At 44.6% G+C, this 18,995-nt stretch overlaps 1 protein-coding gene across 8 annotated transcripts in view; it reads right to left on the bottom strand.

The window, feature by feature from the left end:
- The window catches only part of LOC117346714, a 574,004-nt gene that overhangs the window by 75,634 nt on the left and 479,375 nt on the right, over window positions 1-18,995 (bottom strand). The gene's annotated exons all lie outside the window — the stretch shown is intronic.

Genomic DNA, 18,995 nt, shown 5'->3' with positions numbered 1-18,995 from the left:
ATATTTTTATAAACGATCTTGAGGAGGAAACAACATGCAATATAATAAAGTTCGCCGATGATACAAAATTATGTCGGGCGGTTGGCTCTCAAAGGGACTGCGAGGAGCTTCAGAAGGATCTGAGACAGCTGGAAACATGGGCAACAATGTGGCAGATGAATTTTAACATAAATAAATGCAAGATGATGCATCTAGGAAAGAAGAATAAAGAACACGAGTATAGAATGTTTGGGGTAACATTAGCAAAATGCGAACAAGAAAGGGATTTGGGGGTACTGATTGACAGAACCCTGAAGCCATCGGTGCAATGTGCGACGGCGGCGAAGAGAACAAACAGGATGTTGGGCATGATTAAGAACGGGATCACGAGTAGATCGGAAGAAGTCATAATGCCACTTTATAGAGCAATGGTCAGACCACACTTAGAATACTGTGTCCAACACTGGTCTCCTTACCTCAAGAAGGACATAACTCTGTTGGAGAAGGTGCAAAGGCGAGCCACGAAACTAGTCAAAGGAATGAAAAATTTGAGCTACGAAGAACGCCTCAGGAAACTCGGACTGTTCACACTCGAGAGGAGAAGACTGAGAGGCGATTTGATAGAAACTTTTAAAATATTAAAAGGATTTGATAAAATAGACCAAGAAGCAGCATTACTAACATTTTCAGATGTGACACGGACAAGAGGTCACAGCCTGAAACTGGGTGGCAGCAGGTTCAGGATAAATGCCAGGAAGTTTTGTTTCTCATGAGTGGTGGGCGCTTGGAATTCTCTTAAGAACATAAGAACATAAGTAGTGCCTCTGCTGGGTCAGACCACAGGTCCATCACGCTCAGCAGTCCGCTCCCGCGGCGGCCCAACAGGTCATGACCTGTCTGAATCACCCCTTGGTTTCTCCTCGAAGTCCTATCTTCCCATCCAATTCTTGACCCTTTGTCTCCGCACCCCTTTCAGTACCCTACGATCCCTTTGTCCCTCAGGAATCCGTCCAATCCCTGTTTGAATCCCTGTACTGTGTTCTGCCTGATCACTTCCTCCGGGAGTGCATTCCATGTGTCCACGACCCTTTGGGTGAAGAAAAACTTCCTTGCATTTGTCTTGAACCTATCCCCCTTCAGTTTCTCCGAGTGCCCCCTCGTACCCGTTGTCCCTCTCAGTCTGAAGAACCTGTCCCTATCCACCCTCTCTATGCCTCTCAAGATTTTGAAGGTCTCTATCATATCTCCCCTGAGCCTCCTCTTTTCCAGAGAGAAGAGACCCAGCTTATCCAGCCTCTCGGCGTATGGGCAGTTTTCCAGCCCTCTTACCAGCTTCGTTGCTCTCCTTTGGACTCTCTCAAGTACCGCCATATCCTTCTTGAGGTGCGGCGACCAATACTGAATGCAGTATTCCAGATGCGGGCGCACCATCGCCCGATACAGTGGCATGATGACTTCCCGCGTCCTGGTTGTGATACCCTTCTTTATGATGCCCAGCATCCTGTTGGCTTTTTTCGCTGCTGCTGCACACTGTGCGGATGGCTTCATTGATGCATCCACTAGCACACCCAAGTCTCTCTCAAGTCCGCTGTCTCCCAGCAGTGCCCCCCCCCATTTTGTAGTTGAACAACGGGTTCTTATTTCCTATATGCATGACCTTGCATTTCTCAACGTTAAAGCGCATTTGCCATTTGTTTGCCCAGTCTTCCAGCTTGTACAGATCCCTTTGCAGGTCCTCACACTCCTCCCTGGTCCTAACTCTGCCGCAGAGTTTGGTATCGTCCGCAAATTTTATAACCTCGCATTTTGCCTCCGTTTCCAGGTCATTGATAAATATGTTGAAGAGTAGCGGCCCCAGCACCGATCCCTGCGGCACACCGCTCGTGACTCCCCGCCAGTCAGAAAATTGGCCCTTCACTCCGACCCTCTGCAGTCTACCCGACAGCCAGTGCTTGATCCATCTGTGTACATCCCCGCCCACCCCGTGGTTCCACAGCTTCTTAAGCAGCCTTTCATGTGGCACCTTGTCAAAAGCCTTTTGAAAATTGAGGTAAATGATGTCCATGGGTTCCCCTTTGTCCACCTGACTGCTTATTCCCTCAAAGAAGTACAGTAGGTTCGTAAGGCATGACCTTCCCTTACAGAATCCGTGCTGGCTTGTTCGCAGTAAGTCATTTTTCTCGATGTGTTCGCAAATGTTGTCCTTGATCATCGCTTCCACCATCTTCCCTATAACTGAAGTCAGGCTCACCGGCCTGTAGTTCCCGGGGTCACCCCTCGATCCCTTCTTAAAGATAGGTGTGACATTTGCCAGTTTTCAGTCCTCTGGCACCTCTCCTGTTCTCAGGGATAGGTTGCAAACATGCTGGATTGTGCCCGCTATTTCCTGTCTTAGTTCCTTTAGAACCCTTGGGTGGATCCCGTCCGGTCCTGGTGATTTGCCACTTTTTAGCCTGTCTATCTGTTTGAGGACATTCTCCTGACTTACCTCTATATGCTCCAATTTTTCGGCCTGTTCCCCCCTCATGAGCTCCTCTGAGTCCGGTATATTGGATGTCTTCGCACGTGAAGACCGACGAGAAGAACGTGTTCAACCTCTCAGCTACCTCCTTGTCCTCCTTAATCACTTCCTTTTGGCAATTCTTGTGCTTCTGGTGATTTTCCTCCGTTGGATCCTTTTTCCATCTCCGGAAGGACACTTTCTTGTCACTTATTGCCCTCTTTACTTCAGTTGTCATCCAAACCGGGCTTTTTGACCGCTTGTTCTTACAGCCTTTCCTGAAACTGGGGATGTACAGGTTTTGTGCTTCCTGCAGGGTGTCCCTGAATAGGGTCCAGGCACTTCCTACAGTCTCCATCCTAAAGCTGTTCTTGAGCTTCCTCCCCACCATTTCCCTCATGGCAACATAGTTCCCTTTCCTGAAGTTGAGCGCAGTCGATGCGGTCCTCCTCACTATGGGTGTCCCTCTTTTTAATGTGAATCTGATTGCGTTGTGATCGTTGTTGCCTAGTGGTCCTCCCACTTCTATCCCTCTTGCAGGCCCCCTTAATCCGTTAAGGATGAGGTCAAGAGTAGTTCCCCCCTCGCGTCGGTTCCTTGACTAGTTGTTCCATGATAGTCCCTCATAGCTTCTACGAATTCCGTTTCCCTGGCGCAGTTGGAGTGACCCGTACTCCAGTCTATCCCCGGGTAGTTGAAGTCCCCCATCACTGTTACATTTCCAGTACTGCATTCCTGCTTCAGTTCCGCTTCTAAGTCTTGTCCAACTGCATCCGGCTTACCAGGTGGACGATAATACAGCCCCAGTTTTATGTCTGCACCTTTGGTTCCCGGCAATTTGACCCATAGTGATTCCAGCCTCTCTGCCTTTGTCGCCGTATCCAACCTGACCGAGTAGATAGAGTCCTTTATGTATAGTGCTATGCCTCCCCCCCTTCTTGTGGGTCCTGTCCCTCCTGTAGAGCTTGTACCCTGGCAGCGCCACATCCTATTGATTGTCCTCTGTCCACCAAGTTTCCGTAATTCCAATTACATCCAGGTCCTCCCCTTTGGCCATGACTTCCAGTTCACCCATCTTGGCCCTGAGGCTTCTTGCATTCGTGTATAAGCACTGTAGGTCCCGGCATTTGTCACTCACCTCTGCTTTCACCTTGAACTCCTTCTCTTGAGTTTCGGGCTGTTCATCCGTTAACTGTGCCTCTGCTTTACCCTCATCCTTTACCCTCGCAAGTTTCTGCCTCCTCGTGTCCCCTCCACCCCCCTTCCCCGCTTTTCCTCGGAAATTTCCTGCCCTGCCAGCCCCCTCCCATGCTATTGTCCCCTGGGCCTTGGTTTGATCCCTCTTGCCATGTGGCTCCTCCTTATTGCCTTCTGCTTGCACTCTGGTTCCATCCCGCCCCCCTGAATCCCCCTGCCGCTTAAGTCCCTCACAGCAAGTTGCTGTTACCTGGTGCTTCCCTCGCTGTCTGATCTCGAGCTCCATCGGTTTCCCGTCCTCCTCCCTGTAGTAGTCATCCCGTTCAGCATCCTTTCTGGATACCGTTGTCCGAAGCGTCATCAGGTCTGCTGTCGGCTTTCCCCCTCTCCTTAGTTTAAAGCCCTCTCGATCTCCTTCTTCATGTTGGCTGCCAGTATTCTTGTTCCCGCCGTGCTCAGGTGCAGGCCGTCCCGCCTGTAGAGCTTGCTCTTTCCCCAGAAGGACGACCAGCTCCTCACAAAGTGGAAGCCCTCATCTTCGCACCATTTTCTCAGCCACGCATTCACATCCTGGAGCTCGGCCTGCCTCCTTGCATCTGCCCTCGGGACCGGCAGGATCTCCGAGAAGGCTATCCTCTGTGTCCTCCGTTTCAGCTTCCTTCCCAGGACCCTGAACTGGTCCGTTAGTGCAGGCATGCTGAAGTTCCTCCGACTCACATCATTTGTTCCGACGTGGATAATTACTGCTGTCTCCTCTGTTTCGGCTCCGATCAGGATCCTCTCGATTCTGTCGGCGATGTCCTTTGTCTTAGCCCCTGGGAGACATGTCACTAGCCGGTCCTCTCTCCCTCCGGCCACATGACTATCCACCTCCCTCAGGATCGAGTCTCCTACAACAATTGCAGTCTTCCCCTTTCTCAGTAGCCTCCTCTGCCTCAGGTCCGTATCCTTGGTGTATCTTGGTGCTCCTCCCTCGGGGTCCTGGTTCGCCTCTGCCCCCTCTGTTTGCCCGGCCTCTCCACTAGGTCCATCCACCGGTGGGTTGTGGCTCTCATCATCTAGGGATGCCTGTCCGTGATGCTGCTGGTCCTTCTCTTCCACCCTCCTGTAGGCTTCTTCGATGTATCTCTCAAGGTCCCTCACTTGATCCTCGATGGAGCTTGCTGTGTCTGGTTCCTCAGACGCCTGGCAAGGCTCTTCTAGGGCGTACAGCCCTTCCAGCTCCTGGACCCTTGCCTGCAGTCTCCCGACCTCCCTTTTCAGGCTCTCCAGTTCCCGACACCGACTGCATATGTACTCCCGCCTTCCCGAGGGGAGGTAGTCGTACATATAGCAGTCCATGCAGTACACTGGAAAGCTCTGCTGTGATCTGGTTGCCTCCATTTCAGTCAATCTGCTCTGCTCTTTCTTAGCTCTCCTACTCTGGTCTCCGCTCCCTCCTGCTACTGGTGTCCTCTCTCTCTGCCTGCTGGTGTCTCTGACTCTGTCTGCTGCTGCTGCGTCCTCTCTCCCTCACTCTCTGTCTGCTGCTGGTTTCCTCTCCCCGACTCCCCTCTGGTGTGTGCTGACCCTGTAGTGCCTTGGCCCTTCTCAAGGCCCTTCGCAAAGGCGCTCTCGCTAAGGTGAGCGCCTTTGCTGCTCGCCTTCGCCGCGTGCCGAACAGCCGCGCACCGTTGCCATGCCCCCTTTTAAGGGGGAGCCCGGGCGCTGACACTGCCTCTGACGCGGTGGGGGGGCGGAGCTAACTCTCGCCGCTTACCCCTGCTGCTAGCCTGCCTGCCCGCCTTCTGCCTCCTTCGGCGCTCCCCTCTCCTCTTCCTCCGGGCCTCTCCTGCCCGTTGCCGCTCTCCTTCTCTCTCTGCCTGCCTGTCTGCCTGCACGCGTCCGAGATCTTCTTGAGGATGTTGTGGCGGAGACTACTCTTCGGGGTTTCAAGCACAAGTTGGATATACACCTTCTTGCAAATTATATTGAGGGATACGGTAATTTCAGGTTTTCATTATAGAGAACCTAAATGGGCCGCCGTGTGAGCGGATCGCCGGACTTGATGGACCTCGGTCTGATCCGGTGAAGACATTTCTTATGTTCTTATGTAGATTGAGAAAAGGAGTGGTCTCAGGACAGCCTTGTACACCAATCGATAGTGGGAAGGCTGTGGAGGAGGAACCATCATTGCATGCACTGAAGGTGCGATGGGAGATGGCAGAACCCTGGAATCCCAAGGACAGCATATCAAGGAGTAGGCGATGATCAACAGTATCAGAGGCTGCAAGACGTCCATGTCTAACCCGCCCTTGAGACTTCCCAAAGCTCACCTATAAAAACGCCTCTACCACGACAATCATGTGCTCTGAACATACAGAAGCTGGAACACCTCGCTAGATATACAGAAATACAATTTTGATTATCGGCACTTGGACGTCCTGGAGATTAGGTTGTCCAAGTGCTGATTTAGGATACTTTTTGGATGTCTGTCTTTTGATTATGGGCCCCATAGCCAACCAAAGTTTTTAACAGCTCTATGACTGGAGAGGCTTCTAAAAATTCTGAAATTTTAGATGGACAGATAAGAGAGGTAGAGAGGCATGAGATGTATAAAGACATGGAAGGAGGAATCAGTTCTAGGGAGCTTCGGATTCAGCCTTCTGTCTTGCAAGATGGGCACTACAGATCAAAGCACTGAGTTGTGAACCATGCTTGCTTAGGTACTGAGTCAATTCAGGTAGTGTGGTATTTGGCTGTTTTTTTTCTCTTGAAGGATCCCTCATGACAGCAAATAAGATGGAAGCCAAATAATTTCTTATAAAGAATTTTTAATGTAAAGTTGATTAATGACCGCAGCTTTTTTTGAAAAGAAACATAGCAACATGATGGCAGATAGAGGCCAAATGGCCCATCCAGTCTGCCCATCCGCAGTAACCATTATCTCTTCTTCTCTCTAAGAGATCCCACATGCCTATCCAAGGCTTACTTGAAATCAGACACAGTCTGTCTCCACCACCTCTACCGGGAGACTGTTCCACGCATCTACCACCCTTTCTGTAAAGAAGTATTTCCTTAGATTACTCCTGAGCCTATCACCTGTTAACTTCATCCTATGCCCTTTCATTCTAGAGCTTCCTTTCAAATGAAAAAGACTTATATGTCTCTATCTTATCTCCCTTCTCCCGCCGTTCCTCCAAAGTATACAGATTGAGATCTTTAAGTCTGACCCCCATACGCCTTATGATGAAGACCACACACCATTTTAGTAGCCTTCCTTTGGACCGACTCCATCCTCTTTATACCATTTTGAAGGTATGGTCTCCAGAATTGTACACAATATTCTAAATGAGGTCTCACCTCCTTTTTGTTACTAGCCATACCCCTCCCTATGCATCCTTCTAGCTTTCGCTGTCACCTTTTCAACCTGTTTGCCCACCTTAAGATCATCACATACAATCACACCCGACTCCCGCTCTTCTGTCATGTACATAAGTTCTTCACCCCCTAAACTGTACCATTCCCTCTGGTTTTTGCAGCCCAAATGCATGACCTTGCATTTCTTAGCATTAAATTTTAGTTGCCAAATTTCAAACCATTCTTCAAGCTTTGCCAGGTTTTTCTTCATGTTATTCATACCATCCTGGGTGTGTACTCTATTCCAGGTTTTGTTATCATCTGCAAAGAGGCAAATCTTACCTGACAGCCCTGCAACAATATTCCGTATAAAAATGTTAAAAAGAGCAGGCCCACAAACATAACCTTGAAGCACACCACTGGTAACATCCCTTTGCTCAGAGTGATCTCAGTTGATCACTACCCTCTGTTGCCTTCCTCTCAACCAGTTCTGTTATGTTATAATGCTTCTGTAGTGCTCCATGGTGTGACCTCTCCTTGAGTATTGAGTTCAATTCTGGTCGCCTCATCTCAAGAAAAATATAGCAGAACTAGAATAGATTAAAAAAAAGGTGACCAAGATGATAAAGGCGATGGAACTTCTCTCATATGATGAAAGACTAAAAAGGTTAGGGCTCTTCAGCTTGGAAAAGAGACAGCTGAGGGGAGATATGATTGATGTCTACCAAATTCTGAGTGGAATAGAATGAGTACAAGTGGATCGATTTTTGACTTTTTTTACAAATTATAAAGACTAAAGGGGACACTTGAAGTTACAGGGAAATACTTTTAAAACCAATAGGAGGAGAGAGAACTGGGGGATCCAAGATGGCCGCGTGCTGATGAGAGTGAGTCAGACGCCGCCAGAGATCCTAACGAAATAACATTTACCTTGTGCCTCAGCAATGCCGAAAAGGAGAGGGAAAGGTGCTTCTGGAGCCTCGAGGCGCCTGGAGACTCCCCTTCAGATGTCCATGGAGGATTTTTTGCGGCGCCTGAATCAAGAGGCAGCAGCTGCATCGGGGAGTCGCCCGCTGGAATCGCCGGGAAGGAGTGAGGTCGCGGCAAGTTTCCCTGGGCTAGAGTCGACTCTGAGCCCCGACGCTAGAACCCCGCCCCCTCAGCCGCAGCGTGCTAGCTCTCCACGGGAGAGTAGTCAGCCCGAGAAGGCAGACTTCGGTTCCCGGGAGGCTGAAGTGAGTGAAGCACTGGAGGAAGACGAGACTTCGGTGAGAACGAGGGGACCTGAAATGGAGCAAGGTTCCCAGAGGGAGAAGACTGCCATTGCTGTGGAAGCTGGGACAATGCAAGCAAGTATATTCTCTGTTCCTAAACCCATGAATGTTACTCTAGACTCTATTTGGGACTTGGTAAGAACTCTGGGACAAACATTGTCACCACAAATTAAAGAACTAGAAGAGAAATATTTACAACAAAGAAATGAAATAAATGGACTTAAACAGGAAAATACATCGATGAAAAATAATGTGGAAAAAATAGATAAAAAGATAAGTGAAGTAACTCAAATTCAAACGACACTGATTAAGGACAATCTTAACCTTAGGAGAAAGGTGGAAATGATGGAAAATAATATGCGGTTGAATAACCTTAGATTTTTGAACTTCCCAAAGATTCCTTCTTTATCAGCAAAAGAAGTTTTGAAAAAGTACTTTTGTGAGGTTCTTAATGTTCCTAATGATGCTTTTCCTCCTTTTTCCAAAATATATTATTTGCCATCAAAAAATTTGGAAGAACAACATCCACTAGAACAACAAGGTCAGGGTGAACAAATGGACATAACATTATTATTGGAATCTTCAATGAAGGAGGTAGCTATTCCAGCTACCCTATTGGCTACGGTGGTTTTATCACCAGATAAAAATTGGATATTACAGCTTTATTTTAAGAATAGACATAAAGAATTTCTTGGATATAAAGTTCAAATATTTCCGGATGTGACAAGGGAATCTCAGAAACGAAGGAAGGAATTTTTGCTTCTTAAGCCTGGGGTCGCTGCAATGGGGGCATCATTTCTTTTACGATATCCTTGCAAATGCATTGTAAAGTATAAATCTTGCAATTATATTTTCTTTGAACCCTCTCAGCTGACAGGATTTCTCTCCAGGAGGGGCCTTGAAGGGGATTAAGAAAATCTCAATGTATAATTTACTCTTGATCCACTCTCATCTGACCGCCTAATTTGTAATTTGAATTTATTCTTTTTACTTTTAATAGTCTCTCACTCAGGAACATCTTGGATCTCAATTTGGGACTTTAATTTTGATTAAGTAAATAGAAATTTTGTCATATAGATGTTACTTCAATTGTTTATATTATGTTGACTCAATCATATTCTGTACAAGGAGTTTATTCTTGATAATATGTTCAAAATATAAATAAAGGAAATAAAAAAATAAAACCAATAGGAGGAAATAAGCAGGGTTTGAACTCTCCTTTCCTATTTCCTAGCCTGCTCTTCAAATCATTAGTCAAGTCCACTCTTACTCTCACAGATAAGAAAGCTGAGAACATATAAAGTCCCTTTTTGCAAAGGATGTTGAGGGATGTATTGCAACATCCAGGTTGGGATAATTAGAGTTCTATTTTCGAAAATGTTCTGCCAAACATGGATCCTTTTGTAAACAAATTTATTTATTTCAATTTTTATCCTGTTCTCCCAGAAGCTCAGAATGGGTTACAAGTAGACATTCACAATCGCTTGAAAACAGACTAGTCATGACAACAAATAGGTTACAGTAGACAATAACAGAGTTTATTCTAGAGACCAGATAACATAGTAACATAGTAGATGACGGCAGATAAAGACCCGAATGGTCCATCCAGTCTGCCCAACCTGATTCAATTTAAATTTTTTATTTTTTTCTTCTTAGCTATTTCTGGGCAAGAATCCAAAGCTTTACCTGGTATTGTGCTTGGGTTCCAACTGCCGAAATCTCTGTTAAGATTGGTCATAACAAAGAGTACTAGGAGAAGTATATTGAGGAGGCAGTTTTTAATGGCCCGATTGGCGGAAGAGGAAGATCTTTACTGCTCTGCGGAAGGTCATTAGTGAGTCTAGTGACCTGATCTGTGTGGGTAGTCAGTTCCATAGCTGAGATATGGCTGTAGGATCTTTTGTACGCCATACTCATTCGCAGGAATCTCCCTGTGGGAATGCTGAGTCTTTGATTTTCAACATACTCAGCTGTAGCCTTTGATACTGATGTTTTCTGCAGTGGAATCTAGATTATCGTCCTGTTTAAAAGCACATTTTTTGACAAAAAAATATTATGGATGTATGAGAGACTTAAGGCATATATTTGTGTGGAGTTTTTTCACAGACCAGTGATGATACAGATTGCTTAGGGTACTGGTAGTCCAGGCGGTCTGTGTATGAGGTCTGTTTTTCCTCACTTTTTTGTGCTTATGATTTTACTGTCATTATTGTTTATTTTTTGACTGGAGGATTGTGACACCCTGCAAAACGTATTAACAGTAGAATTATTTCTCCATGTTTTTGTATATTAATTTATACGACTATTTTTTCCCTATAGTGATAGGACACCAGCAAATACATGTGTATTTTCTGGCACATGCAGCGGGAGCAGTAGTGTTCAAAGCAGTGCGTACCAAGGGCTGTGTGAGTAGTGTGACTGCTCATAAGAACATAAGAATTGCCATCTCCGGATCAGACCCTAGGTCCATCAAATCCGGCAATCCGCACATGCGGAGGCCCCGCCAGTGTACCCTGGCAGAGTTTCAGTCCCCATATCACTCTAAGCTTCTCATAAGGAGATGTGCATCTAGCTTACCCTTAAATCCTAGAACAGTGGATTCCACAATTACCTCTTCTGGGAGAGCATTCCAGGTGTCTACCACTCGTTGCGTGAAGCAGAACTTCCTGATATTTGTCCTGAACTTGTCCCCCCTTAGCTTCAGTCCATGTTCTCTTGTCCATGTCACATTGGACATTGTAAACACATTTTTTTCCTGCTCTATTTTGTCGATTCCTATCAGTATTTTGAAAGTCTCGATCATATCCCCTCGCAGTCTCCTCTTCTCAAGGGAGTACAATCCAAGTCTCTTAAATCATTCCTCGTATTCCAAGTTCTCCATAACTTTTATTAGCTTCGTTGCTCATCTCTGCATCCTTTCCAGCAGTTTTATATCCTTCTTTAAGTATGGAGACCAATGTTGGACGCAGTATTCCAAGTGTGGTTTGACCTTTGCTCTATAAAGCGGCATTATTACTTTCTCTTATCTACTCGTGATTTCCTTCTTTATCATGCCTAGCATTCTATTTGCGTTCTTTGCTGCCACCGTGCATTGCGCCGACAGCTTCAGGGTCCTATCAATTATTACACCCAGATCCTTTTCTTGTTCGGTTTTTCCCAGAGTTGCACCTGACATACTATACTTGTGCTTCTTATCCTTTCTGCCTAAGTGCATCACTTTGCATTTTTCCACATTAAACTTCAACTGCCATTTATCTGCCCATTTCTCCAATCGACTCAAGTTGCTCTGGAGTTCCTCACTGTCCTTCTGCGATTTGATTGCCCAACATAGCTTTGTGTCATCTGCAAACTTGATGATCTCACTGGATGTTCCATCCTCCAGGTCATTGATGAAGATATTAAATAAGATGGGCCCAAGTACCGAACCCTAGGGTACACCGCTAGTCACTTTCTCCCAGTCTGAGAACTTCCCATTTATGCCCACTCTCTGCCTTCTGTTCTCCAGCCATTTGCCTATCCATCTTAGTATATCTCCTTCTATTCCATGGGCTTGCAGTTTCCTGAGAAGTCTTACATGTGGAACAGTTCACAAATAGGAGGGGCAAAAATGGCTCCTTGCCCACTGTCTCCTTTCATTGGTAGTGGTGAAATGGGCAGGGTACTGGTGGGTGAGACACACAATTTGATTGAAAAAGAGACATCTAAGGGGAGATATGATCGAAGTCTACAAAACCCTGAGAGGTGTAGAACGACTACAAGTGGATAGACTTTTTTACTCCATCAAAATTTTCAAAGACTAGGATACACTTGATGAAGTTAGAGTAATACTTTTAAAACCAATAGGAGGAAGTAATTTTTCACTCAGAGAATAATTAAGCTCTGGAATACATTATCAGAGGATGTGGTAAGAGCGGTTAAGGTAGCTGGTTTAAAAAAAAAAGGTTTGGTCAAGTTCCTGGAGGAAAAGTCCATAAACTGCTGTTGAGATAGACATTGGAGAAGCCATTGCTTACCCTGGATCGGTGACATGGAATGCTGCTACTATTTATGTTTTTTTGCCAGGTACTTGCAACTTGGATTGGCCTCCGTGAAGATGGGCTACTTGGGCTAGATGGACCATTAGTCTGATCCAGCAAGGCTATTCTTATGTTCAGTACAGCATCTTCCATGTATAAGTACTGGAACTTATAATGAATAGGTGCTTCATTTCTCAAACTTACGTGTGTAGCTGGCAGTAATTAACAAGCAAGCCTGCCAAAAGTTTTTTTTTTTTTTTTTTCTTTAAATTGGAGACAGAAAAAAAATGGGAGATTAAAGACAGTTCCTCCCTTAATCCTCCCTTTAAAACCCTGGCCAAAACAAGCACTTTTTTTTTTTTTTTTTTCAAAATTTACGCATGTCTTGGAACAGTTACAAAAGTAGAAAGGGAAACTCTTGTAAATATGTGTGCATTTCTATTGGACACTGGCAAATACACACATACTTTCATGGTCCATCCTAGCCATACTATACCATGCAACATCTTCTTGATATCTCTGCATTCTGTGTAAATAGCATCTTTTGGCATTTGCTATTTACATGTTGTCAATCTACACCTGAAAACACTGCTATTTACATTTGTAGTTGCTTCAAAATGACCTCCTCAAAACATTAGTGCTATGATCACATGATAAACTTTCACAAGCATTAATATTATTCTTTGTTCTGGCAGTCCTTTCCTGCTCATTTGGGCTCCCACTTCAATTGGTACTGGCCTCTACTGGGCTATTTAGCCAAGAGCTTTCATTCACACAACTACCCAGGGGTTTCTGTTATTCTTATAAACCACCTAGCCCAATTAATTCGTGCTTGGTTTTGATTGTAATCCGCTTTGGCACAGCTAATTCTGCTGAAGGTGGAATATAAAGTGAAATAAATCAAAATCAAATCAAAATTCTTGGCCTGGGGCCACAGACCACGACTCCCTCTAGTATCCAGCATGCTAAGTCCAGCCATGAAGCACAAATATTTGGCAAACACTAAGACTCTGGGCCTGAGAATGCTAGAATCGCCAGCATTTTTCTGCCCTTTTAACTTCTTCCTATTTAGCTTTACTGCACATAGAGAGTAATTCTATAACATGGCACTGACTAAAAGCACAATTTAAGGCGCCTATTTTATAAAGAAAAATAGGAGTTTACTTTTCTTTATAATAGGGTTACCAGGTGTCCAGGAAAACCCGGAAGTCCTCTTTTTGGAGGACTGTCTGGATGCCAAGATGGATTTCCAGAATCCAGCAGTTTGTCTGGGTTTTGGAAGGCCCCGAACTCGGGGCCACATATGGAGGGCTTGTGAGCATATGTGGATGATTTCACATGCATGTGTGCAACATCAATGCATTGCAGCCTACTTTAAAAAATACTAGTGCAAGTGGATAAAAACCTCTCTTAATTTAAGGCAAGATCTTGTATGCCAGTCCTATAGCTGTTGCAAATGTCCATACCTAGATGTTAGCCAGAAAAGGCCCGATTCTACATATAGTGCCCCAAAAATCAGTGCTGACTAGACCAGTGCTTAGTACAATCCTTTAAGGTGTGTGTACCTTTTATAGAATCACGCTAAGCGCCTGTGAGTCACGTAACTTTTAGACACACCCATTTAGGCCAAGGAAAACTGGGCCTAAATCTATGGTTACCAGATTTTTACTCCTGTAAAATCCAGACCCATGGCCCTGTCCCCAAGACCGCCCAGTCTCACCCAGCCCCACCCTATTCCACTCAAGTAACTCCCCGTTCTGCCCCAGCCCCGCCCCAACCTGTTCTTGTCCTCGGGCTGCGTCGGGAGGGCATCTGCGCATGCCTAGATGTGATGCAATGATGTCACATGCATGCGCCCAATGCCATCTTGTTGCATCCACACATGTGCAGATGCTCTCCTGACGCTGCCCCAAGCTGGAAGCTTTTCAAAAGCCGGACAAAGTGCCGGGTTTTGAAAAGTCATCCGGATAGGTCCACTAAAAAGACAGGTAAAACCAGATGTCTGGTAACCCTACCTAAATCCCTGCGCCTAACTTGTGTATGCATTGGGAATATTCTATTACAGTGTGCTTAAACTTTCTGCCCATTCCCCTCTCCTGGCCATGCCCCCTTTTCACATTTTCACACTAGAACTGGGTCATACCTTTCATAGAATTGCACTTTGCAAGTTGTGCATGCAACTTTTAATTGGTGCCAATTAGCGTCAATTACTGGTGTCAATTAAGCTTGTTAAACAATTATGTTCTGCATATAAATAGATTGTGCACACTGATTTGCATGCACAATGTATGGCACCATATACAGAATTTGGGAGAAATTTCATATCTTCAAAGACTGCGCATAATCCAAACTACAGCACTTAGATTGATTTTTTGATCTAAAGAAGTATGATCATGTCACTGATTTCTAGCGTCAACTGCATTGGCTTCCGGTTGAAGCACAGATTAAATTTAAGTTCAGCTGCCTTTGTTTTAAGGCATTAACAGGTCTAATCCCAGAGTATCTTATGGAATCTTTCATCATTACAAATTCTAAACATTCTAGAAAATCACACTCACTATTCTCATTTCCTTCTGCAAAGGGATGCAAATATAAGAAATTCCAGGAACGACTGTTGTCCTTATAGGCAGCCTCATGGATTAGGGACCTGACTGACATATTCACACTTTCAAATTCGTATCAACAATTTCGACCTGCTTTAAAGATGCATCTTTTTACAGAATCTTTTGGAAGTTAGATCCTAAGAACATAAGAATTGCCACTGCTGGGTCAGACCAATGGTCCCATGTGCCCAGCAGTCCGCTCCCGCAGCGGCCCTTAGGTCAAAGACCAGTGCCCTGAGTCTAGCCTTACCTGCGTACGTTCTGATTCAGCAGGAACTTATCTAACTTTGTCTTGAATCCCTGGAGGGTGTTTTCCCCTATAACAGCCTCCGGAAGAGTGTTCCAGTTTTCTACCACTCTCTGGGTGAAGAAGAACTTCCTTATGTTTGTACGGAATCTATCCCCTTTTAACTTTAGAGAGTGCCCTCTCGTTTTCTCCACCTTGGAGAGGGTGAACAACCTGTCTTTATCTACTAAGTCTATTCCATTCATTATCTTAAATGTTTCGATCATGTCCTCTCTGTCTTCTCTTTTCAAGGGAGAAGAGGCTGGTTGTTTATTCATTTGTATTGCTAATCTCTGTGAACCGCATAGAACTTAACGGTATACAAGTGAGTTTTTATGTTATGTTTATGTTATGTTATGCCGTACAAACGTAACGAAGTTCTTCTTCACCCAGAGAGTGGTAGAAAACTGGAACGTTCTTCCGGAGTCTGTCATAGGGGAAAACACCCTCCAGGGATTCAAGAGAAAGTTAGACAAGTTCCTGATGAACAAGGATGTACGTTGATAGGGCTAGTCTCAGTTAGGGCGCTGGTCTTTGACCAGAGTGGCCACCACATGCAACTGGTCTGACCAAGCAGCAGCAAATTCTTATGTTCTTATGTATACTTGGACACATAACGATGACATGAAACAAAGGTAGACTGGGTAGAACTACAATATGTTACAGGAAAGAAAACATAAATGGAAAAAAAACAATGGGACTAAGGGAGAGTTTAAAAGAGCTTGCTGAAAATGAAAGAGGAGAATTTAGTATTCAAATGCATCAGTAAATAAAAAAGGCTCCTTTAAATGTGTCAAAATTTTGCTCTGTCCGAAGCTGAGATGGCAAGGCATTCCAAATTGTAGGTACAGTAATTGAAAATATTGTTGTCCAGCATGTGTTTATGATTTTTAGAGAAGGGATCCAGAGTAGATGTTGGCCGGAATATCTTAGGGTTCATTTGGAATGAGAATTTTATCTATGAAAGCTGCTTGCTCCAGAGGCCTATTTGCCACTAGAGTGTAGTCTATGGAACCCAATGTTCTTCGTCATGGAACTCAGTCATAGTTTGCTGCTTCTGCTGCACAATATGGGGGAAGGCTCTTTATTTGTTTTTATTTTAACTTCTTATATACCACCTTCACACAAGAAAGCTATAATTTCAGCATCAGCTCCACAATTATACCACTGTCAACAGGTGTTATCCCACTATGACAACAGGTGACCCACTCCCCATACCAGAATAATCTTACTCCCAGCAACAAAATGCTCCCACCCACTAAGCCCCGATTATTCCACCCACCAGGGAATTCTCCCATCAGCATCACTATCATCTCTGCCAGCATTGAGGCCTTCACACACTACTAGCACTCACACAGTGACACTGGAAAATGTTCATTGACACAGATAGTTACAGGCTACAGAGACACAGGGCACAGGTGAGGCTGATGAGGCAATCAGGCAACACAGCGCAGAAAGACAACTACACACTGGGGCCGGGTGGGATCACCGATGGGAGGAGAGGATGGGAGAGGGCCAGCAGTGGGTACACACAGGGCTTTCAGGAAGTGGGGTGCAGTTCCAAAGTGGGTTGGGACAAAGGGTAGGACAGTGGAAGTTATGAACGGGAAGAGACGCCAATCAGATGACCAACTTGCTCTCAGATCTCCTCCAGTCAGCCACAATGCCCAGTCTATACAGGCAGGTAGAGCTGGTGTGTGAATGCTTTATAGCAGTCTGTATACTGACATTTACATATCCTGGCCTGCATGTCGATGTATTATACAGCATATAATCACTACATCACTGCTCAGGCCACACTCATGGCCACCTTGTTTTGGCTCATCGGCTAGTGTTAGTGTTTGTACGGCCCCAGAAAAATTTTTTGCGGCCAATGCGGCCCAGAGAAGTCATAAGGTTGGACACCCCTAATTTACGTGGTTCACATTAGTAGTTCACATTAGTAGTTGGGTCTGTTGACATAAGGGAAGGAAATAACCCAATGTGCAACAGATCACTTCGTTCTTGCCATGGGAGCTCAGTGGGGGTGGGGAAGAGAACATGAGCAGAACTACTGCCATAGCTGAAAATGAGAAGGACCAGATAAAAAAGTAAGTGTGCTATGCAGTTCAAGAGTGAAAGTAACTGAGGATGTTGGAGCCTAAGAAAGGAAAATGCAGGAAGGGATTTTAGGCCTTATGATAGGGGAATTCCTATGCAAAACACTACAAATATATGTGGCAGATTTTTTAAATGTTATGTGCAGAATGTTCAAAAGTTTTGCACAGAATTTTCAAAAATGTATACGTAGAATTCCACCAGGAGTAACTTAATTCCAAAGGCTTGTGTCTAAGCAGTTCAGTTGGAATCAGTCACCATGGCAGGGGCTCTAGATATAGTCTCAAAGGCCTCACAGGTTGAACAGCCTCACTCCCACATTTTGGCAATAAAATAGTTAAATTATTCTCGTTTGTCATGAGCAAAGATTGCGCTTTCCTCCACAGGTATGCAAACATTTGGACACAAAAACCTGTGATGCAACATGACAGACAGGTAAAACTTGCTCCCAGAAAAGTTCTGTTTCCTTGATCTGGTAAAGCAGAGACAGGAATCTCAGGGTTTCTTTTTCGAGAGCTACCACAGCTCATCCTGAAGCTGCAATGATTTTTTTAACAATAGGAAAACTTAGGGAGACAGATTATGCCTTATAATCACAGCTTTGTTTAAAATTTACATATGGGGCTAGATCCAGGAAGTGGCACTCAAAAATTGGCACTCGATGCAATACCATTGAATGTTAACTTTGGCGCCCAAATTTTGGTTCCAGGACTTACGCCTGCTGAAACACAGTGCAATTCCTGGTGGTCAATTTGGGTGAACTTCCCTGGTATTCTATAACACTGCGTGCAAAGTTTAGGAATGCCTCTGACCCGCCCATGCAACTCCCATGGTCTCATCCTTTTGGGTTTCACACTATGTGATTGGTACCCAAATATCAGTGCCCAGTTTTGGGCAAGAATACTATATATAGAATCTAAGGGAAACCGACCCCTATACAAACCCACAACTTATGCCTGAAATAATCATTGGGTGATTCCTGTTTCTATTGGAACGATACAAATAACTATTAAAAGGAACAATAGTCTCCGGATGTCACAGGAACCATTGGTTAAATGATTTTTTTTTTAATTAAGATCAAATATCCACATGTAAAACCAGCAGTATTGGATATGTTCTAATTTTGATGGCATTTGTTACAATTTTTATGAGCAATTGACATTTATTGTACTCCCGATACCTCCAATGCTGCTGGTTTTACATTTGGATATTTGATCTTAATAAAAAAAAAAAAAAACTTAACCAATGGCTCCTGTGACATCCGGAGACTATTGTTTCTTTCTGTTTTGGATTTATCAGCACTTTCGGAACATAGGTCCTTTCTTTCGTGTTGCTGTTACAAATCATTATTACACATTTCATCTAACTGACAGCCTTTTCATTTTGTACATAACTTGCTGCTGCCTTGAGTCCTTCTTTGCTTCTGGTTGTACATTTTATTATGATTTTGTATGACCCTTCTCAGAAGGGAACTGTAAGCATTGTATATGGGATGATGCTTGGACGCTCTCTCAAAGCTTGTGAAGGATTTGGCATGGAGTCTGAGTTATAATACACTTCCTAGCCCTTGAGGTCATAATCCCATAATGACAATAAAACACAAATCATATGATTTTTTTTTTTTCAGCCTATAAAAGGAAGAGTGTGTGGGGGGGGGGGGGGGGAACCATGGAATAATTCAGTTTGAAAATATCTACCAGCAAA

This window comes from Geotrypetes seraphini, chromosome 12 (assembly GCF_902459505.1).
Source record: "Geotrypetes seraphini chromosome 12, aGeoSer1.1, whole genome shotgun sequence".
Lineage (NCBI taxonomy): Eukaryota > Metazoa > Chordata > Amphibia > Gymnophiona > Dermophiidae > Geotrypetes > Geotrypetes seraphini.
This window is presented reverse-complemented; position numbering and strand designations above follow the sequence as displayed.